The sequence below is a fragment of the Sciurus vulgaris genome (genome assembly GCF_902686455.1).
Source record: "Sciurus vulgaris genome assembly, chromosome: 1".
Lineage (NCBI taxonomy): Eukaryota > Metazoa > Chordata > Mammalia > Rodentia > Sciuridae > Sciurus > Sciurus vulgaris.
In genome coordinates, this window is record NC_136461.1 from 80,089,617 (window position 1) to 80,111,810 (window position 22,194).

The 22,194-nt window shown below is 36.6% G+C and overlaps 1 protein-coding gene and 1 long non-coding RNA gene across 7 annotated transcripts in view; one reads left to right on the top strand and one right to left on the bottom strand.

The window, feature by feature from the left end:
* The window catches only part of RPAP2 (RNA polymerase II associated protein 2), a 100,568-nt gene that overhangs the window by 54,263 nt on the left and 24,111 nt on the right, over window positions 1-22,194 (top strand). The gene's annotated exons all lie outside the window — the stretch shown is intronic.
* LOC306669188 overlaps window positions 162-22,194 on the bottom strand; it is a 46,395-nt gene continuing 24,362 nt past the window's right edge. The window contains exon 2 of the long non-coding RNA XR_013766052.1: window positions 162-6,650. This is a non-coding gene — a long non-coding RNA (uncharacterized lncRNA). The remainder of the gene's footprint in view (window positions 6,651-22,194) is intronic.

A 22,194-nucleotide genomic window follows, 5' to 3' on the forward strand; every position in this document is an offset into this window, starting at 1 on the left:
TAAATTTGAGCAAGTAACATCATAATACTTGGGGTCTGGGGTTGTACCTCAGTGCTAGAGCACCTGCCTAGTTTGTGTGAGGCACTGAGTTTGATTCTCAGCACCACATATAAATAAATGAATAAAATAAAGGTCTATCAACATCTAAACATTTATTTAAAAAAAAAATCATAAAACTTGCACATTGGAAAGATCAATCTTATAAAGATCTGGCATCAAAACTGATCTTCTCTTTCACATTGCACCAGCCTTCAAAGACTTTGAATTACTCTTAAAGTAAAACCTCTTATTTGGCCTACATGACTTTACTTGGCCTACACTCTCCTTATTTTTTAACCTCATCTTACATCTCCCTGCCTTGACCTCCTCATTCCTGCCACTCTGATCTTCTTTCATAATTTTCTCATCATACTCTCCCAGAACAGGACATGAATTCAGAATGTTCTTTCACCTTCTTCCCTTCATTAGTTCCCTTCATCGTTCAGAACTTAAGGAAACTTCCTATTTCCCTGACTAAATCCATTATCTCTATAAAGAGGCTCTCAGAACACCATATTTTTCTTCCTAGCAATTTTTCTGTTTCCTATTTAATCATGTGATTACTTGATTAATGTTTGCCTACTTCACTCGACTTGAAGATTTTTAGGTGCTGGTTGTCAGATTTTACCCATCATTATAAACTTAACAGCACAGATTTACAAAAAAAAATCTGAAAGAGAATGAGTGACTAAATGAGATTACTTTGGAAGCTATCAGTTCTTGACTTTCGTTGACTCCTCCCTCCCTGCCTGCCTGTGTTTATTCATCTTTTAAAAATCAAAACAGATAAATACACCTATCCTTTGTGCTTCACCTCATACTGTCATCAACTCACCTTTCATATATCTGGAGTTGCTCATCTGCTCTCAGTGGTTCCAGAGCTTTTCATTTTCTCAAAGCCACTACTAGTAACCACCTAGTTAAACAGAAACAATGAGGTGATGAACTGAAGCAATTACAATAAAAAGGAAAAGGGAGAAAAATGATGAGAGACATTACAGCTCTAAATTCTACAAGGTTTAGCAGTGGGAGAGGACTCAAACATAACTTCAAGATATTAAAGGTAGATGACTGGGAAGGTACTGGTCTTCTACAAGTATTGAGATTCTTCCTGTTCAGTTTAATATTCAGACAGATCATACAGTTAAATGGTACACCAGCAAGTAGTTGAAAAATGGAAGGAAAACCAGTGACATAGATCTTGCATTCAGTATTGGGATGGGTGAAATGGCTAGGTAGAGAATGTTCAGAGTCAAGATGAAACAGAATCTTGTGGAACTACTGTATACAGACCAAGGATGTCTTAAAAATACAGAGAAAGTAGAAAAGGAGGGTTGGAAACAGACTTTTTTTGACACTGTGTGGTGGTTTATTTCATTTGTGTCTCCAAGTTCATTCCACTTACTAAAGGAAGAGAGTCTGAAAAGACAAGTACCTTTTCCAAGTTTGTCAAAACTAGGACATAGGCTCAGACCTAACTTCAAAACATGAGTACTTCAATACACAGAGTGAATCAGAGAGGAATGTATATAACTAGAACACAGTCAAGGAATCTAAAGTGGGTTTGAAGTTCAAGAAGTAGGTGGTAACTACCTCTCTGAGGAAGAGGTAGTTGTCCTCTGAATAAGGATAAGGACTGATAAAAGACAGTGGTTCTGGGAAATAAGTGATTGTAGTGGATTGACCTATAGTTTCCATAATGACAGGCGTGAAAAGGCAAGACTGCTACAGTAGATAAGTGGTGAGATACTAGACTTGTGTTAGCTGGCTTTTCATTGCTGTGGTCAAAATACCTAATGAGATCAACTTAAAAGAGAAAAAGTTCATTTTGGCTTTTTGTTTCAGAGATTCAGTCCATGGTCAGCCAGCTCCCTTTGCTCTGAACCTAAGGTGAGACAAAACATCATAGCAGAAGGGCATGGTAGAGGAAAGTTCAACCAGGAAATAGAGATCTAGGTGCTAGGAACAAAATATAAACCCCAAAGGCACACTCTCAATGACCTACTTCTTCCAGCCACAGTTACCTGCCTACAGTTACCACTCAGTACAGTAGTCCTTTCAAACTATTAATTCACCAAATGGATTGATCCACTGGTTAGGTTATAGCTCTCATAAAATAATCATTTTCACCTCTGAACATTCCTACATTGTCTAACATGAACTTTGGGGGGAAACACCTCATATCCTAACCATAACAATAAGCAAATGTTAACTGATCTGTTCATATGGTTGGCAAAAGATGAAAGAAGAAGGATTATAATCTGAAAGGACACGGTAAATCTGCAGAAGACTTCTCAAGATAGAGGAGGCTTGAGTTTGTTGGTATCAGAGGGGAAGGAGAATGCCATCGCCCTTTCCTTCTGTTTCCTCCATATGTTTCTCTCTTCTTGCCTTGAATATCAGTGTTATTTGGTGACATTTTTTGCCTCCTGGTCTTAATTTCAAAAATGAGTGAACTAGGGCTGGAGGCATAGGTAGTAGAGCACTTACCTAACACATCCAGGGCCTTGGATTCTATCCCTAATACTGAAAACAAACAAACATGCATACCGTGTCTGTGTCTGCTTCCAAAAACCCATATTAATTCCCATGCTTCATTAGTGACTCTGGTTCTTTCCCCTTACACCACCATGATCTGCCTGGAGAATTAATTTAGGGAAGCATTCCTAAGCTTGAGCTATACAGCCTCTATGCTTAATTCTGGTGACCTTTTTTTTTTTTTTTTTTTCTTTTTCCACATCATGATTTTTACCTTCACTGTCTTTTCATTTTCCATGACCAACAAATCAGTCTTAGTATGTAATTAGTGAATTACATAAACATGCAATTCACCTGCCAAAAAAAAAATTATACACATATGTGTCTCTATATGACAATAAGACATTGTCCATTCATTCAAATATTGTGTTTGGACAGTGTGTGAACAGTGCTAAATGAAGAAAGATGTCTACAGTAAACAAAGTGAATTTGAAATTGTTTTCTTACAAAAACATAATGTCCATGCATCAAGGTTACTGTTTACATTTGTTACTGTTCAGTTACATTTGTCTCCTTAGTACCAAGCACACAATTTGGCATTTGGTAATTATTCACTGAATAAAGCAAATGAATGGATGAGAAAAAGTTGGATAAATTATTGTTGATATTCACTTCAACAAAGATTTGGTGGCACTGACAAAATTACAATACATGTGAAAAAAAGCCATTTATTATTATGAATAGAAGAAAAGACTTTCATTACAATCAGAGGCAATCTCTATATTGATTCATATTTTCCAGGGTTGGTATAATCTTATAAAGAAGTGACTATTTAGCCTAAAGAAAATTGCTGCTTTTAACTAAATCTAGCATTTTGTTTTTGTTTTTGTTTTTGCTTTTGCTTTTGCTTTTGTTTTTGTTTCTTGCAAATAAAACTTTTTGAAATGTTTAAAATTGCCAAATGGCAAAGTTAGATATAAATGTGAGATTATCTTTAAATCATGTGATTACTAAATAAATGAACATGTTTATTTTAAAAAAGGTTTATTTCACCCAAAACCTTTATTCCAAATGTTGCTCTTCTTTTATCTTCCATGGACTTGCTGTTTTAGCCTCTAGGTACTGGAAATAGAATTGGTTACAGAGCAGTTCATGACTAGTAGATAGATGTGACACTACATCTTTTTGTTATTTATCTCATTCATCACAGATACAGTCCTGGAGAATTCTTTAACTGTTTTATGTTTTGATATTTGTTCATTGAATTAGAAATATTTATCAAATATTAATGGTTTCTAATGGAAATTTTCAGTCTAGAGGCAAACTCTTCTTACTAGTTTTATCAAAAATATTTTATTAAGTAGTCTTGGAAGCTTGAATGATGTTATAAGAAGGAAAATTTATTATTCCCAGGTGTATCAAGTGCTGCTAAATTCAAGATTCTGAATCTAGTGTGTTCTTTTCTTCATTGTCTTTAAACACTTCTGTTCAGCTGTTGTGGTAGCATACACCTGTATTCTGAGAGACTTGAGAGTCTGAGGCAGGAGGATCACAATTTTGAGGCCAGCCTTGGCAACTTAATGAGACCCCATCTCAGAATTAAAAAGACTGGAGGTATATGGCTTAGGGTAGAGAACCTGGGTTCAATCTTCAGTACCACCAAAAACAACAACAAAAAACTTCCATTTAATTTGTGTATCATAGACACTTGACATCTTTTAAATATTCTTCCTGCCTCTGACTTCCCTTTCCCCATTCTGATTATTCTAGTTAACAGTAAAGTCATACAATTTTTGGAGATAAATTGCAAATGCTTCCATTTTGCTCCTTGTTTAAACATTTGTACAAAGTTTTAGAGCAGATTATAAGAGCCAGAGGGTAAAACAAAGCTTGAAATTATCTGGTTCTCACTATTGCTATTCATGTTGTCCCACCATCCATTTTAAATGAAGAGTTGGGAGTTACCTATTCGTCATTTTAGTATAAATCAAGTGTATTGTGTATTACGTGGAAAGCATGTCAAAATACACAGGCTTAATACTGAAAATTCCATTATAGCAAAAGCATTTGGGGAATTACTACAGACTGCTTGGTGAACACCTGCAATATCCATAGTGGTGAAATCAATCACATTATAGTAACTGAATATTCTGGGCTATTTTAGTTTCATTTTATTTACTGATTTTTTTCTAATGAGTTTTCAAGCCCCACATTATGACATTTTTCATCACATAGATATTTTCAATTGTTGTAACAAATCAAACTGCACTGCAAAAGTGTTTCATGAGAACAAAGCAACTGCCAGTTTAAAATTATTTTCCTCTGGTTTCAGTGCAGAGAAAAATGTTGCTAATTTAAAACACTAAGACTCAACACCATTTTCACATGCTCCAAGATCAAATTCCCAAACCTATAAAATTATATGCTACTAATTCTCAGCTACTAAGGTTATTATACATTGAGTTGAATGGTTACATATTGAAATTAGGAGTTAAGACGTGTACCTTGGCCAGGAACAGAGACACATGCCTATGATCCCAGAAACCTGGGAGACTGAGGCAGGAGGATCACAAATTCAAAGCCAACTTCAGTAACTTAGTGAGACCCTGTCTCAAAGCATAAAAAGGGCTGGGGACGTAGCTCAGTGGTTAAGCACCCTTGGGTTAAATCCCTGGTACCAAAAAATATATATGCATGTGTGTATGTATCTTTTGGGGAGGGGCATGTATATAAAGAAAGACCTTTTATGTAATTTGAAAGAATATATGAGCCCCCCCCCCCCACTGACCATGTCCCAGTTTAAGATAAGGAAGTAGAATTGGCGAATACAGATTTCTCTTTTGAGTAATTTAATGAGGTTAGGAGAAATCAAACAATAGCAATTTGTTTTGGATAGAAAGAGACAAGCATGTATGTAGGGCATGGGGAAGGATCTAGTAAAGAAAAATAATTAGAAGCTGATGGCAGGATGGAGGGTACAAATACCTAAGAACAAGGTCCCAAGGATGCACAAAGAAGTGAGATCAGACACAGGAGGTAAAATAGGTTGAACAGGAGAGGAATATTACATCTTCTGATACAGGAGGAAAAAAGTGAACAGTGTGGCTATTAGATACATTTGTAAGTAGAAGAAAAAATTTTTAGACCATGCCTGACAACTTAATTTTTCAATGAAGTAGAATTTGAAGTTGTGTTCTAGAGGTGATGCTTGTATGAAGAGTGAAAATAGTGGTAGTCATTGAGAAGATCCAGAAAAGGAGCTAGCCAAGGATAAGAGAAAACTGACAGGTGATAGTGTCCAGAAGAGGCTAGCGAGCATGGATTTATAGTATTAGTATAAGTCTCCTGTACTCCTTTTCTTCCCTCCACAAATCCTACCCCAGCAGTTTTCAGCCATCTTGTTGTAGGTAAGAAAAACATAGGTTGCAACATTGATCTCAGCTTGTAATTTTGATGGGTAGGATAACAAAGACAAGGAAGCAGAAGGTTCAGAAGAGTGACATGAGGGATTAGTTTGAGAAATCATAACAAACGTAATTGGTAAAGGATAGTGAAGTTAGTTTAAGAAGAAAATTAGTCAACTCAGTCAAGTATTTCTGTGTCCCTCTTCCCAAAATTGTATCTTCAGCCCCGATATCTCTCCAAGATTACAGGTCAAAGTTTTTCTTCTTTTTGGTGGGTAGCTCCATTTGGATATCCCTCAGGCATTTGAAATTCAAATTTGAGATGGAACTCATCTTTCCTTTCTGAGTTTCCCTATTCCTTTTGGTAGCATTCACATCTTCCTAATTACCTATAAATAAAATCTGACTTTCTTATGTTTCTCTTGCCCTTTATTTCCCATAATCAATCTGCCTTTTTAACTTCTTTTAAAGTCATTTTTCTCCATTTCTACAACTACTAATCCACATCAAGCCTTCATTACTTGCCTAGCCTGCTGTAATTAGCTTCCTAAACAGATTTTCTTGCCATGTTTCTCTTCACTCAACTAGTCCATCCTTCTATAATATTTTCATTAAAGCTTAATTCTAATTAATTAAAAATCCTAGTGCCTAGCCAGGCATGGCAGTGTACACCTGTAATCTCAGTGACTCAAGAGGCTGAAACAGGAGGATTGCAAGTTCAAGGCCAGCCTCAGCAACTTAGCGAGACCCTATCTCAAAAATTGAAGGGGGAAAAAAAAAAAAAAGCTGGGGATGTAGCTCAGTGTTTAACACCCTGAGTTTAATACCCAATACCAGAAAGAAAAAAAAAAAAAATCCTAGTTCCTTCCTGGCTCCTACCACATAATTTTTGCCTGAAATTCTAGGCCCTCCTGAAGTAGCTCCAACCTGCCTATCTTATTTATGTCCTTGCGTTGCGTCCAGTGTTTCCCCTTATGGTCATCTTTGATAGCACTGTGGCCTGTGCTTAAAATTCCTTTATCTCTCTAACCTAGCCTTCATGGCCCAATTTAATATCATCTTCTCAGAGGTCTTCCTTAAGTATGATACCCATGCCAGGTAAAAACAATATCGTGTTTAAATTCCATAAATAAGACATCTCTTTTGAATCGTGTCAATAACCTTGTGCTTTGTTACACAGTTAAATGTAAAAATATTTTCTTTACTATTCAGGTCTTCCAACAATGTAACAACTATTACAGATTATCACAACTTCACAAATTTATTCCAGATCAAAAATTTAGAGCCTGGTGTCATGTGCCTTATAGCCCAACGTATTCAGGAGGCTGAGGCAGGAGGATCTCTTGAGCCCAAGAGTTCAAGGCCAGCCTGGGCAACCTAGCAAGAATCAATCTCAAAAAAAAACAAAAAATTTTTTTAACTGATCTTCAAATTTTGTGGTTCTTAATAACTTGCTATACATTAGAATCTTATAGGGAGTGTTTAAAAATTCAAAGATTTTAGTTCACTGACCTTTGGTGAGTCCTGAACATAAGTATTTTTTTAAGTTCCCCAAGTGATTATAATTCATACAAAATGAATTTAAAAACCAGTGTCTTAATTCTAGTTCTTATTGATGTGCCAAGTAGAAAGCTTCTAAGTCATTTGACTTAGCTATGTCTACTAGGATTTGTTTAATTAGAGGTATGCAACTTTCTTCTAAAGTCTTTGTTACTGACGTTGGAAGGTATCTCTTGACTATCACAGGTAAAGGATGAATTAGAAGCAGTAGACTTATCAGTTTTCATTAGCATGTTTGTTTTGAAATGACACATTTCAAAATTTGTTTTAAAAGCTCACAGAGGTAGGCCTTTAAAATCATAAGATCTGCTAAGCTCCTAAAATGAATCAGACATGTGAGCTAGTGTGGTCTAGTGGTTAAAAGTATAGACTAGTGGAAGTACTTCTGGGGTTATTTGTTCATCTTTTACTGACTTACGTGACCTTAAGAAAGTCACTTGAGCCCCACCCTGTAGCTAGCACTTGCTGCAGCTTCACAAAAAGACCAAAGACCAACAAATTAATCTCAAATTTTGCTACAAAATCGGAAATCACTGTAACCTCTTATGTTTGATTCAGTGCGAGAGAAACAACTGGCAAAGAAAATTGGCATCTTTAAGGGAAACAAACTCATTCCACTCCAATTTAGAAAGTCACCCACCACCAGTTTTAAAGTATCTGAGTTTTAAACTCAACTCTAACCTCTTAGTATGTTTCCTTACGCATGATAAAGCCATGTTTACTCTACTCAATAATATTAATAACAACATTTTAAAAAGTACAAAGATGTAGTTAACCACAGCATAAGGCCCAGTCTTTTTTATTTTATGGAAAAGGAAAAGCTCTTCAACAGGGTGACATTTTGGTCCTTTTCTTGTACTTAGGTGGCTGTCGTTTTCCTTTGAGAAGGAAGACAGAGCCACGGACTAGAAAGCGTTTTCAGGGACTCACTGATTGAAATAAATCTTCTACTTTCTCCCCAGTAAGAAATAGGTGGAAAAAGAGTTAATGTTAAATATTGAAATTCTAATTATTTGCTAGTTCTAAGGATCCTTCAATATATAGAGAAAATTCCTTTTAAAAGTACATACCAGATTTTTTTTCAGTATCTAAGAGAAGCATTTTGCAAAACGAGGATTTGTGTGAACCCTCAACTTTCTGAAAATCAGTGACATTTTGACCCTTTGTGTTACTGATCACAGCTCCCCTTTGTTTTAGTTTTGAGTGTATGGTTGGGCAGATAGAGCTATTCTGGTTTAATGCTTTATCATCTCGAAGTGTTCATGTAGAGAAGGGAAAATCCCACCTCGTTTTTTAGAAGATGACAAAATATGAGTAAGATTATAATTGTTACTGCCATGCAAAAAGAAAGGAATAACAGGACTTGATAGATAAGCAAGCTACCTTTGTGGAAAACATATCTACTTTTAGCCTTTTTCTTAACCAATATGATGCCAAATAAGTTCTTCATCTTTTCTCAAGCCTCAAGAATTTCACCTATTAAAAGGAAACCCAGTAGTTTAAGACTAAATCACTCTTGAGAAAATTAGGTAGTATAACCTCATAAAAAGAGACTACATACACTTAACACTCATCTTTTAAATTCTTTATTTGCCTGTGCCATTATTAATAAAAGTATCTCACCTATCCCAGCAGGCTTCTGCTTTTGTTTGATTTTAAGCCCTCAAAATGCAGGTATTGTAATAGCCATTTGTTTTAATTGGTAAAGTGATAAATACAGTGCTTGTTCATGTAAACATTCTGTTTAGCAGAAATATTGCTCATTCCTACTCCTTCCCAGATCTAAATTCTGGAGGATAAGAGTGTTAATTTTTTTTTTTTCTTTTAAGCCCAACATTATCTTTTAGCAGTCTTTGCACCTTTATCACCTTTATGTGTGTTATCAGCAGAACAGGTTTCCCTACTGCAGCAGAACTCTATATGAACCCAGTAATTTCTCAAATCTGATAGGTACAGAAAAGTGTGTGGCTTTTCACTTCCTGTCCCTTCCTCTAACCCCAAACCATAGAGAAGCTTGCTTTCTGGTGACATTTATTCACATAGACATTCTTACAGCTCTTTCTTCCAGTAAGGTTATGTTATGTGAAGAGTGTTATATTCCGTGTCATTTTACAACAGCCTACCAGTTTGATTCTTTGAATTTAGAAATCAACATAAACTCTCAGAAAACTCCCTCTAAGAGAGTTATTGCTTCAGTTTAGTTTTGAGGGTGAGCGTCAGGTTCAGAGATATCTGTGCTGTATCATTTCAGGCAGATGCCTAATGTGATCTTCACACATACCACACAGATTGGTCAGGAATCAGTCATTCAGATGGCGCTATAATGTATAGTGTTCCAAGAGCTGCAGTATAGAGTTGCAGGAGGTTCAGTAAGACTACAGTGAACAAGGAAATAGGGACCAGAATGGGGAAGGCCATTTAAAAATCCAAGTTTATTACTGATCTTTATTGTTTTGCAAGAGATGGATAACATAGAGTTTAATTAGTTGTTTAGTTCTAGTTGCTTAGTAAACCACAACTTGAACTATTTATATAACTTTCTCTGTTGACACAGATATAAACCAGTAACTTATGGATAACATACTCCTGAGACTTAAATCAAGAGTTTGTACAGCTCCAAATCCTTGGATATAACAATTTATAAAAATTGCCAACTTTTAATTTAAAATCTCTTATTCCAGTTCTCATGCCCAAACTTTGAAAACTCTTTACTAGCATATATAATAATTCCTGTTAACCAGATGTTGTGTGATAGCTCAATAACAACAAATAGAGGGACTTGTCCTCACCAGACTTTTTGTATTCTGTCTTTTTGATGTGTAGCATATGTGGAGCGGTCGGCTAAATAAAGGTCTTATCAATAAGATGCTGTTTGAGGCTTGGCATTTTGCTTTTGTTGTTATGACACTTACCATATGGTAAAGAACTAGTTATAGAAGGCTGTCCAGCTTTTCAGAATTGAGATTTGAATCAGTGGCATTTTCATGAGAACATTCTCTTCTTGTTTGTTATTTATACATTGCAAGCTTTTATTATATGGATTTTTTTCCAGATTATTTTCTCTAGTATATAGACTGTTAAGCCATTCTTTTAGTGTCACCCGTATAGGTTTTTATGCATACTTAAAAGCATTTAAAAGAAAAAAAAATAAAAACTTTGTTTTTACTCACTGTAAATCATATTCTCTGCTGATTATTTTAAAGGTATTTCCTATAGAAAACACATTATTAAATACCAACTCTGGTATATTACTATTTGGGGGGGTGGTACCAGGGATTGAACTCAGGGATACTCGACCTCTGAGCCACATCCCCAGCCCTATTTTGTATTTTATTTAGAGACAGGGTCTCACTGAGTTGCTTAGCGCCTCCATGCCCAGCCCTCTGTTATATTACTATTTTTTAATTAACCAAAGTTATTTGGGCCCATAGTGTTCTTTGATATTCACTATTAGAAGGTTCAGGATTCAAAGAGAGGCTTCGTTCTCTTTTATAATAGGGCAGGGGTTGTTCTTTAATGAAAAGGTTAAACAGGTAAGTGATTAGTTTATCATAATTAATAGTACACAGATAAAGGATTAAGAAAAAGAGGAGGGCTGGGACTGTAGCTCAGTTTCAGAGCACTTGCCTAGCAAGTGTGAAGAAATGGGTTCAATCCTTATAAAAATAAATAAAGGCATTCTATCCATCTACAACTACAAAAAAAATTAAAAAAAAAAAAAAGAGAGAAAAAGAGAAGCCTAGGGAGTCCCTTTAACCAAAAAAAGGGTAGGAATGTAGGTGCTTGATAAGATCCTGCACTTGTACTTCAAAAGTAACTAGGAATAGATAATTTTATTTCATAATACATTTCTGTAAGGTGAAAGATGTGTTTTATATTTTGAAGTTATGAAGTTGGACAATACTTATATTCTGAGGCACTACATTTTAGGGAAATTAGAAGCTTAAAGGGTGTATAGGAAAGAACAGTAGCAGTAAGGAGTGGTTATATGACATCTCTGAGGAAAGATGAAAAAGATTTGGAGTTAAAGAGAAATGTTTTCTAAAATATGAAGAAATAACTTTAAAAGCTTACCTATCCAAAACCCCTGAAAGTTCCACGGAGGAGAAAAAAACTGTGAGATTTGTAAAATAAGAAACAGTATCTAGATTTAAGGTTTGCTGATCATTGTAGAAGCTCCCATAGAGGTATAGAAGCTCCATCCTTTGAGATCTAGAGCTAGTTCGTTAGCAGTCTTACAAAAGGATATCAAATCATTACTTTAAGGACGGGTCTTAGAGCTGGGATTGTGACTCAGTGGTAGAGCATTTGCCTAGCATGTGTGAGGCACTGAGTTGGATTCTCAGAACCACATATAAATATGAATAAAATAAAGGTCCATAAGCAACTTAAAAAAGAAAGAAAAGAAAGGGTCTTAGATGGGTGTGGTAGTGCACACCTGAAATCCCAGCTACTCAGGAGACTGAGGCAGGAGGATCATATATCCTGGGCAGCTTAGCTAGACCTTGTCTCAAAAAAATAGTAATAAAAAGGATTGGGGTGTACTCAGTGGTAGAGCACTTGCCTGGCATGCATGAGGCCCTGAGTTATCCCAAAAAAAGGGTGCAGGGGTCTTGAATCTGGCTGTACATACTTATATTTCCAGCAATTGGAGCCTGAAGCAGGAAGATCACTTGAATCCCAGGAGTTTGGGGCTAGCCTGGGCAACACAACAGGAGTCTAGTCTTCAAAAAACAAGATGGAATTTGAATCTTTATTTATTATTTATTTTGAAATGAGGTCTTGCTATGTTGTTCAGGCTGGCCTTGCAGCCCTGGGCTGAAGTCATCCTCCCACCTAAGCCTCCAGAGTAGCTGGGACTAGAGGTGTGTATAATCCAGGAACCACCATACTTTACTAATTCTTAACAGAAAGAGACTAAAAGTGAGTATGGATCCCAAATTCAGTATGTGTCCTCATTTTGCTACTACATTCTGCTTCTCTCATTGACCTAAAAGAAATTAAAAAAAATATACCCCATTAAAAAATGGTCAGATTACACAGAAATAAAGAGCCACAGAAAATGTGTTGGCAAGAATAAGGAGAAAAGGGAACCTTTGTATGTTACTGGTGGGAATTGAATTAGTACAACCATTATGGAAAACGGTATGGAGGTTCCTCAAAAAATTAAACATAAAACTATCATATGCTCCAGCAATCCCACTTCTGGGGATATAGCCACAGGAAATGAAATTGATATGTCAAAGACACCTCTGCACTCACATGTTCATTGCAGCATTTATTCACAATAGCTAAGATACTTAGGGATCAACCTAAATATCCATCAAAAGATGAATGGATAAAGAAAATGGAATGTATCTTTAGATAATGGAATACCACTCGACCTTAAAAAAGAAGAAAATCTTGTCATTTTTGACAGTATGAGTGAATCTGGAGGATATTGTGTTAAGTGAAAAAAGCCAGGAACAGAAAGATAAATTGCTTGATCTCACTTACATGTGGAATCTTAAAAAAAAAAAAAAGTTGGACTCAGAAGCAGAGAGTAGAATGGAGATGATTGCCAAGAATGTGGGATCAGTGCAGGGTGCAGTGGTACACGCCTATAATCCCAGCAGCTCAGGAGGCTGAGGCAGGAGAATCAGGAGTTCAGAGTCAGCCTCAGCAAAAGCAAGGCTCTAAGCAACTCAGTGTGATCCTGTCTCCAAATAAAATATAAAATAGGGCTGGGGATTGGGCTCAGTTGTCAAATGCCCCTGAGTTCAATCCCTGATACCCCACCCTCACCCAAAAAAATAAAAAAATTAAAAAGAAGGTCAGAGAGAGAAGGGGATTCAGGAGGTATTGGTCAAAAGATACAAAATTTCAGTTAAGAAAAAAAGAGATCTATTGTACAACATAACTGTTGCTGTACAACATAACTGTTGTACAATAACAATGTGTGGTATTCTCAAAAATCTTGAAAGTAGATTTTAAGTGTTCTTTTTTAAAAATTTTTTTAGTTGTCAGTGGACCTATATTTTATTTATATGCAGTGCTGAGAATCGAATCCATTACATCATGCGTGGTAGGCAAGCACTCTACCACTGAGCTACAACCCCAGCCCTTAATTGTTCTTATCATACACAAAAAAGTATGCAGGGTAATGCATTTGTTGATTAGTTTGATTCAGCCATTCCACAAGGTATACATACTTTAAAACATGTTATTATATTTCAGTAATTTTATAAAAGATGCAAGGACTAGGACTGCAGCTCAGTGATATAGCACTTGTCTAGGATATGGAAGGCCTTGGGTTTAATCCCCACCACCACCCAAAAAAAAAAAAAAGGTGTCATGGCACACACCTGTAATCCCAGCAACTTGAGAGACTGAGGCAGAAGGATGGCAAGTTCAAGCATCAGCAACTTAGCAAGACCCTGTCTCAAAATTTTAAAAAGGGTGGGGGTGGGATGTGGCTCAGTGGTTAAGCATCCCTGGGTTCAATGCCCTGTGCCCAAAAAAAAAAGAGAGACTGAGACAAAGATATAGGCTTAGTTAGATTGTAGATACCAAGACTTGCTTCTGCTTTGGCCAAGTACATCTCATATCATTTAAAATGATAATTTCCTCCTCTTTTACCTTTCACCTAATATGTACTTCTTCAAACAGTCACATCAGGCTCCAACTCTTTGTGCCACATTTTCCTCTACAGTACTGGAAGTGAATTATAAACCAACCAAAGCCTGTTCCATGGCATTTAACACTATTCATTCTTGGCAGTCTTAGTGCCTCCCAGACAACATGAGTTCCAAGACAAATGGATGTGAAGAGGGAAGATATGAGAATAAGTAGAAAGTCATGATGTATTTGGTCTGCCTAGTGAATTTAAATCTCATCTCACCTTACTGGTTGATGCTGTGAAACATTTCTGACAGGAAGGTGCAGCTATTTGCAAGCAAGGGAAGAGTTAAAATATACCCTCTATTCTGTTCTCTAAAAATGAAAGAAGGAACATTTTATGAAAAGGAGAAAATATTCCAAGAATCATAATAAGTAAGTGGACTTTCAAGCTAGTTTTTGTTCAACAAGTAATTATCGATCACTGACATGTGACAGGCATGAAGGACATAGTAAGCAAGATAAATTGGGTCACTACCTTTATGACATTCTTTTATAAGGTATTTGTGGTCTAAACATCCTCCACCCTTTAGTGATCCAGTTTGCAAAAGATCTTTCCCAGTCTAGACTCTGAATATTCTAGAGCCCATCAGTTAAATTTGTATTTCTTAACTCCTATTAAAATTGCCCTTATCATAGCTGTGTGTATATAAAACATCATTAGTAACTGAGTTATTCATTCTAAATTAAAATTGGTACATAATTGATCTTCTAGTTCAGGGGTTGGCACACTTTTATAAAGAGATCATAAATATTTTTATCTTTGCTAGCTCTACATTCACAGCTACTCAGTTCTGCTATTGTACTATGAAAGCTGTAGGATAAGTAAATAAATGGTATGGCTATATTCCAGTGAAACTTTCATTTACAAAATGCAAGCTGTATTTGACACATGAACCACATTTTGTCCATTGACATATTCTAGTACATTGAGAAGTGTTAGTTTAGATCTGGAATGTCTTTGAAAGGCTCATGTGTTAAAGGCTTGGTCCCCAGTACAGCAATGTTCAGCAGAATAACTTTAAAACAATGATCAGATTACAAAGACTCTAACCTCATAAGTGGTTTAATCCATTGACATATTCATAATTTGAATGGACTTTTGAGAAGTAGTAGAAATTGTAGGTCAGATCTAATTGAAGGGGTCCTTGGGGCTGTGCCTTTGGGGACTATCTTGTTCCCAGTTCCTTCATCTCTCTCACTCTGCTTTTAGCTGCCATGAGGTGAGCAGCTTTCCTCTGCCACATGCTGTCTACCATGAAACCTCACCTCAGACCCAAAGCAAAGGAGCTAGTTGATCTTGAACTGAAACCTCTGAAACTGTGAGCCAAAATAAATTTTTCCTCTGTTAATTACTTTTTCTCAGGTATTTTGTCAGAGCATTAAAAAATTAATACAAAAAGTGCTAATATGGGGAACAGCAATTTCAGTTCTGTAATCATTCACCCAATTAAGAGAACAAACCTGTGCAGAAAACAAAGATGGATAAATAAAATGTGATCTCAAGTCTTCCCTCAGCCTAGTGAATTAGACAAAATTTATACAACTAAAAGTATATTCCATATTATTTGGCTATAAAAATCTATTTGTATGATTGAAACAATGAAAAAAGGCCCAAAAGAAAATAGATTTCTCTTTAAAGGAAGGAAGTGAGTGATCACATCTATGAAAGAGAATTGTGATGGCAAGTGTGAAGAATGAATTGGAATGGGAGACCACTGAGGAGGCTGTAGCAATAGTCCAAGCAAGAGATGATTCATCTGAATTAGGACAAGGACAGTGAGAATGGAGTGAATGAAATGAATTCAGGAAGTACCTCAGGAGCATCAGCAAGACTTGGTGTCTGATTGGGCATAGAATATTAAAGGATAAGAGATAAAGATGACTGAGGTTAGCATGTTCAAGGCTGTGGGATCACTCCTCAGCACCAAAAGAAAAAGGAAAAAAAAAAATATAAATGACTCGGACCTCTAGTACCAGAATGTTTTGATGGAAACAAGAAGTCAGAAATTCAGTTTTGAACATAATGCATTTGAGGTATCTTTAAGGCATCTAAGGGAAGGAAAAAACCAGAAGCTAGAGATTTGAATCATTGATAGTCAAAGCCATGAGGTAGAATGCTGTGGGGAAAGAAGAGAGTCAATATAAAAACTAAGACCTGTCATTAATGAGCTAGTTAGAAAAGAAAAGTGGGCAAGAAAGATTATGAAGAGGGTCTGGGGAGATAGCTCAGTCAGTAGAGTGCTTGCCTTGTAAGCACAAGGCCCTGAGTTCAATCCCCAGCACCCAAAAAAAAAGATTATGAAGAATCAAGTGGAAAAAGAGTCATGACTGAATGTGCCACAACAACCAAAAGGAGGAAATTTTCAGAAGGGAAGAAATGATATCACATACTGCAGAGTAAATTGGGAAGAGAATGGAGAAAAGGCTTTCAGATGTAGCAATCAGGAGACCATTATTGACGATTCCAGCAATAAGTCTTTTGTTTATTTGTCATTGAGTCTGGTAAACACACACAGGGACTGTTCCTCAGTGCTTTTGTTTACAAAGTCCTCTTCCATGATTATTGCTACCAAAAGCAGACTCTGGAAAAACCCCTATATTCCAAGCTTAGTGCAATATCTATGCACATTAGATAGATCCTTAAACTCCATCTGACCCTAAAACACTTGGAATTAAGATTGCAGGTGCCCTGAAAAATCCCATCAATTCATTAGTAGCATCTTTGAAAATAACTACAATCAACTCTTTTCACTAATCAAAACCATAACCGTCTGCTAAAATGTTATGATCTTGCCTCTGATTTATCTATGCAAGCAGATAGCCTTTTGTTACAGAAAATAACATGAAAGTTCTGAAGTCTTGTAAGCAACCAGGCTGGAAAAATGGGTAGGTAGTTGCTATTAACTAACAATAAACATGTTAAAGTAGATGAGACAAGAAATTTGGAAAACCTAAGATTATATATTATCCATATTCACTTCAAATGAAAATTACTTTGAAAACAGAAGCAAACTCGGGGAGGGAAAAGAGAGAAAAAGGGTAGGTATTAGGGAATGAAATTGCTCAAACTGTTATGCACAAATATGACATAATGAATCCCACTTATGTATAATTATCATCCACCAATTAAGAAAAATGTGCTTCTGTAAATCATAATTCTCTTAAATTCTCCTTATAATTCATAAAATTATACCATAAATCAAAATTTTGGGGGTTCAGAATCTTTCTTGATTATAACTTGTCAAAAACATTCTCCATTTTTAATATTCATGAACCTGGCTTCTAGAGAGGATAATTTTAAAAGAAAGTATAATATTATATGACTTCAAAAATAATCCACTGAATTATTAACATTTAAGAGGTACACAGGAACTATTAGAGTATATAAATCATTTATACCTAATCTTAGCTTATAACTCTCAGCAAGTTATATAGTTCTGTAATCATTTACATTCTATATTAGGGACTGAGGGTATGGAAGAAGTCTTATCAGTAAAAGCAAAATAAGTGGAATAATTACAATGAAAGGGAATATCATTGCCTATCTCTCCAGGTGTTTTTAATCAGCTTTTTTGCTGCTGTGACTAAAAGACCTGAAAAGAACACTTTTTTTTTTTTTTTTTTTACATTTTTTTTTATTGTAAACAAATGGGATACATGTTGTTTCTCTGTACATGGAGTAAAGGCGTACCATTTGTGTAATCATAAATTTACATAGGGTAATGTTGTTTGGTTCATTCTGTTATTTTTTCCCTTCCCCCCACCCCTCCCACCCCTCTTTTCCCTCTATACAGTCCTTCCTCCATTCTTGTCCCCCTCCCTAACCCTAACTCTAACCCTAACACTAACCCTTCCTACCCCCCATTATGTGTCATCATCCATTTATCAGCAAGATCATTCGCCCTTTGGTTTTTTGAGATTGGCTTATCTCAACATGTTATTCTCCAATTTCATCCATTTGCCTGCAAATGCCATAATTTTATCATTCTTTATGGCTGAGTAATATCCCATTGTGTGTGTGTGTGTGTGTGTGTGTGTGTGTGTGTGTGTATCTCACAGTTTCTTTATCCATTCATCCATTGAAGGGCATCTAGGTTGGTTCCACAATCTGGCTATTGTGAATTGAGCAGCTATGAACATTGATGTGGTTGTATCTCTGTAGTATGCTGATTTTAAGTCCTTTGGATATAGGCCAAGGAGTGGGATAGCTGGGTCAAATGGTGGGTCCATTCCAAGTTTTCTAAGGAATCTCCACACTGCTTTCCAGAGTGGCTGCACTAATTTGCAACCCCACCAGCAATGTATGAGTGTACCTTTCTCCCCACATCCTCTCCAACACCTGTTGTTGCTTGTATTCTTGATAATCACCATTCTAATTGGGGTGAGATGGAATCTTAGGGTGGTTTTGATGTGCATTTCTCTTATTACTAGAGATGTTGAACATTTTTCCATATGTTTGTTGATTGCTTGTAGATCTTCTGTGAAGTGTCTGTTCATTTCCTTAGCCCATTTGTCGATTGGGTTATTTGCATTCTTGGTGTAGAGTTTTTTGAGTTGAAAAGAACACTTTTAAGGGAGAAAGTTTTTCGGGGGCTTATGGTTTCAGAGGTCTCAGTTTGTAGACGGCTGGCTCCATTCCTCAGTGCTCAAGGTAAGTCAGCACATCATGGTGGAAGAGTGGTGGAGGGAAACTGCTCACATGTTAATCAAGAAGCAGAAAGAACTGGGCACAGGGGTGCACGCCTGTAATCCCAGCAACTCGGGAGGCTAAGACAGGAGGATTGCAAGTTCAAAACCAACCTCAGCAGAAAGCTAAGCACTAAGCAACTCAGTGGAGACCCTGTCTCTAAATAAAATACAAAGTAGGACTGGGAATGTGGCTTAGTGGTCCAGTGCCTCTGAGTTCAATCCCTGCTACCAAAAAAAAAAAAAAAGAAAAGAAAAGAAAGGAAAAAGGAAGCAGAGACAAACTCTGCTTGCCAGATACAAAATATATACCCTGAAAGCATGCTCTCAGGGACCCATCCGCTCCAGCCACACCCTACCTACCTTCAGTTACCACTCAGTTAATCCCATTAGGATTTAATTCACTGATTGGGTTAAGACCCAATCATTTCTCCTCTAAACCTTCTTGTATTTTCTCATACATAAGATTTGGGGATACCTCACATCCAAACCATAGAGCTCAAATGGTAGAATAGTCAGGAAATCCTGGTTCCAGATGCCTGAAGATTGTTCTCTGTCTGCTTGATGACGTGTTGCAGAAATACTCAGGCCCAAGTTGACATTTCTGTCTCCAACAGACATCAAACCTGTGTAATTAATCTATCAACACTTCCTTCTGCCTGCCAACCACTTGCCATTGGTTTTTATTTGTAGTTCTCCAAAGAAAATTTAAATCATGTTGTTCCTTCTGCATGTACATTGAGGTCGTGGTACACATCAGGCAGCTAAAGGTCAAATTTATAGAGTACCCACAGTCTACAAAGAATGAAAGCTGCATATTGGGTAATAGCTTAGACCTTTTGAGATAAATCACTTAGGTTGAAAACCCTGAACTGCTACTGTCTTTTTGATCTTGGGGAAGTTACTTCAATTTTTTGTGTCTTTATTTCCTTGACATAAAATGAATATAATAACTACATCCTTCCACATCACTCTGGTTAAAGATTATTCATGCTTAGAACAAATACATAATCCATGGTAGGTACTCATAAATAGTATGTAGCAGGTGTTGGTATTATATTCATTGTCATAATGAATAAATTACTCATCTACAATATCCTCTATGAATTTTATAATACTTTTTAAGGTACTTAAGTATTATTAGCCCATTTTATAGACAGATCCTAAGGTTTTGAGGTTCAGCTTTCCCAAAATCACGCAAGCATTCCCGGCAGAACAAGGATTAGAAACAATTGTGTTTGCCAGGCATGGTGGCACACACCTATATTCCCAGAGGCAAGGAGGATCACTGGTTTGAAGCCAGCCTCAGCAACTTAGTGAGGCTGTAAGCAACCTAATGAGAGCATGTCTCAAAAACTACAAAGGGATGGGCTGGGGATATGGCTCAGTTTGGTAGAGTGCTTGCAAGGCAAGCACAAGGCCCTGGGTTCAGTCCCCAGCATCACAAAAAAGGAAAAAAATATTTACACAAAGGGCTGGAAATGTGGCTCAGTGGTCAAGGGTTCAATCCTTTATACAAAAAAAAAAAAAAAAGAACTGATTAAGTTCAGAGTTCCCTAGGGCCTGCCATTAGATATTAGACTGGGGTTTCATCTCAGGAGCCAGCTGTAAAGAGTTGAAGTGGTTGTTGAGAGTTCTGTTTTTAGAATTCTCAATTCAGATCCAAGCTCATTAAGAAAAGAATATCTGATTTATGAGCAGTGTTAGCCAGGAGTTTGGAGTGGGATTGCATCGTTGCTCTTCTTCCCACCCGCTCACCCCTGACACTACCAGGTAAAGATTCTCAATAACCCTTTTTTAATTTTAATATTCTTTTAGTTGTCAATGGACCTTTTTTTTTTTTTTTTAATTTATTTATATATGGTACTGAGGCTAGAACCCGGGACCTGACACATGCCAAGCAAGTGCTCTTCCACTAAGCCACAATCCTAGCCGTAATCTTATTAATTTTTATTTTTGTACCAGGGAATGAACCCAGGGGTACTTCACCAGTGAGCCGTGTCCCCATCCCTTTTTGTTTTATTTTGAGACAGGGTCTCACTAAGTTTCTAAGGGCCTTCCTAACTTGCTGAGGCTGGCTTTGAACTTGTGATCCTCCTGCCTCAGGCTCACAGCCATTAGTATTAGAGGCTGCACCACCATACTCAACCCTAGTTTTTCTTAATAAACAAAACTTTTAGACTAATTCGAACACATTTTGTGATGAACTTACTAATTTATAGAATCATTTTGGCCTTACAAGTTTGCCAAGAAATGTTACTATACCTAAAACATTTACTAATTATTTGGCAGAGGGGTTCTCTTATAAGCTTTCTCTATAACTCTTCTTTTTTTTCTGCTCATAAAGGGGCACACAGGTTGAGAAATGAGGTGATCATCTCTTAATTCTAATTTGAGAGTTAATTTTGGAAATTTGGGGTAAGTATTAATGACATTTTGAGAGGTGACTGGGAAAATCTTATGTGAGCTAAATCCTAGTCTCCTTGAAAGAAATTATTTTGTATGTGTTATATAAATACCATTTAAAATACATACAAAGTCACTTTCTGTGGAGCCAGCATGTTTGATCTGCCTACTCTGGACTTCTTGCTTTTATTTTAGCCAGTGTTATCCCATCCCTAGAATTTTTGGTCTTATTATAGGGAAGTCACAATTTACATTTTAAATTGTTGATATCATCTAAGCGTGCAAAGTCATAGTGGGCTTTTGGGTTCTACCTTCTCTGTAGGAAGATGCCTCAGAAAAACCTGGTCACAGCTGTCTAGCTTCTCCTAAGTACCCATCTTAGGCTGGGCATTAAAAGAAGGGGAGTCCTGTTTCCCAGTATGAGCTACCTTTGAGGAACACAAAGCTTATGAAATATGAGAACTTGGTACTCCAGCCCCTAGCCATAAAGAAACACAGGCGAAATAGAGAAGGAAGACACTATACCCGGTTTTCCCAGACAGAATTCTGTTGGTTTCACTGGAGTATTAAGAGTCAGTTACCTTACTTTCCACTTCTTGCTAAGATACCTTTAGAGATGTGGAGACCTTACCTCCTCCCCTGGAAGTCGGACCATTTTTAGGCAATTCTAATATTTTTTTCCTTTTTCTTCTGCTTCCTATATAAAATTTTCAAGCAAGGAAGAAATTTTGTTTCTTAGAAACATTTCCCATTCCACACTCATCTGCTCTGATTTCTTGAGCTTTATTGATTTAAATCCGAGTTTTATTTACATTTGATGTGCCCATTGGCAGTGACCAAGGCTAAATAAGCATCTGAAACAGCTTTGTGAAAAAGGAATTTGTTCCCAAAAAGCTTTCCAGAGATGAAACTTTCAAGGAATCTTGGAAACATACTCTCTGGAAATAAAATACTTGTGAAA